Source organism: Chinchilla lanigera, unplaced genomic scaffold, assembly GCF_000276665.1.
Source record: "Chinchilla lanigera isolate Chin_1 unplaced genomic scaffold, ChiLan1.0 scaffold00073, whole genome shotgun sequence".
NCBI lineage: Eukaryota > Metazoa > Chordata > Mammalia > Rodentia > Chinchillidae > Chinchilla > Chinchilla lanigera.
In genome coordinates this window covers 11645963-11647197 of record NW_004955474.1, presented here as the reverse complement: position 1 = coordinate 11647197, position 1235 = coordinate 11645963, and the positions used below count along the sequence as shown (strand labels likewise).

The window sequence follows — 1235 nt, the reverse complement described above, 5'->3', positions numbered from 1 at the left end:
TTTGCATATGTAAGGGAGAGGAAGAGGCTGCTTGAGGCCATTCCTTGCTTTTGTGCTTGTTGCTTTGCTGTGTTCTGCCGCCATGAGCTGTAGCCCTCTGCCATGTGCCACTCTGCCTTGTAACCTGCCAAGTATGGACTGAAATCTCCACAAACTGTGAGCTAAATAAACCTTTCCTTCCTAAATTTGGGGTACCAGATATTTTGTCCCAGCAACGAGAGAAAAGTAACCAAGAGACAAACTCTCAGTATACTATACTTAGTGAATTTTGTTATAGATATATAGTACTAAGTACAAAATTTCAAATGTGTTTAACCATCATTTGTCCATGCTAACATGCATAAATTTATGTTTCCATGCCATGCTACTTGACATACATTAATTTAACTTTTATATCTTCAGTATGGATTTTACATACTCAAGTAAACGTAGTTTGTCCTTTCTAATGAATCTGGGTTCTGCTGGGGGGAGTGCTGGGGGTCAAACCCAAGGCCTTGTGCATGGCAGACAAGCATTCTATCACTGAGCTACACCCCCAGTCCATGAATTAGGCCTTGAATTCCAGTTGCTCTAGTAGTGATGCTGCCATTTCTATTTTCTTTTTGTTCACATTTACCAGATATACACGTTTATTTTTTTATTATTGACCTTTTGGCACTATTTTGTTTTAGGTTTGACTTTTGCTCAAAACATGGTTCAAATCATCTTTACAAAAAAGGTTTCTTTTACTTTTCCTCAGAGATTTAATCCATTTATTTACATTTATTGTCGCAGGGGATATATTTGTTCTAGGATTGTGCTTTTGTTTTAGGCTTTCTAATTTGGGAAATTCCTTTCTGTTTGATTTCTGCCATTGCTTTTATCTTCTGGGGGGATTTGTAACATTGGAATCCTGCACACACTTCTACTAGCTGTTGCCTCTCATATGCATACTTCAAATAATTAAGAACAAAAAAGCCTGCAAAAAAGAAAACTAAAAACTCCTGATATTTTCTTCTGTTTTTCTCCTTTCTACACAAGATAAAAATCTAGATTACTTTCTTTGCCTCTCTATCAATCCTTATAATCAGGTCTCTATTTCTTAATTTTAAAAAATCTGCTATTCTCAATTAGCTGGGTATACATTAATTTTGATTTATACTTCTATTTCTACTAACATGGTTTCTTTAGAATTATTGTTTTCAAATAGGTGTTTAGTCCATGACCTTCATTTCTTTTTTTTTTTTTTTTTTTTT

The 1235-nt window shown here is 34.8% G+C and overlaps 1 protein-coding gene across 3 annotated transcripts in view; it reads right to left on the bottom strand.

The window, feature by feature from the left end:
* The window catches only part of Fam13a (family with sequence similarity 13, member A), a gene marked incomplete at its 5' end in the record, with an annotated part of 97677 nt that overhangs the window by 65569 nt on the left and 30873 nt on the right, over positions 1-1235 (bottom strand).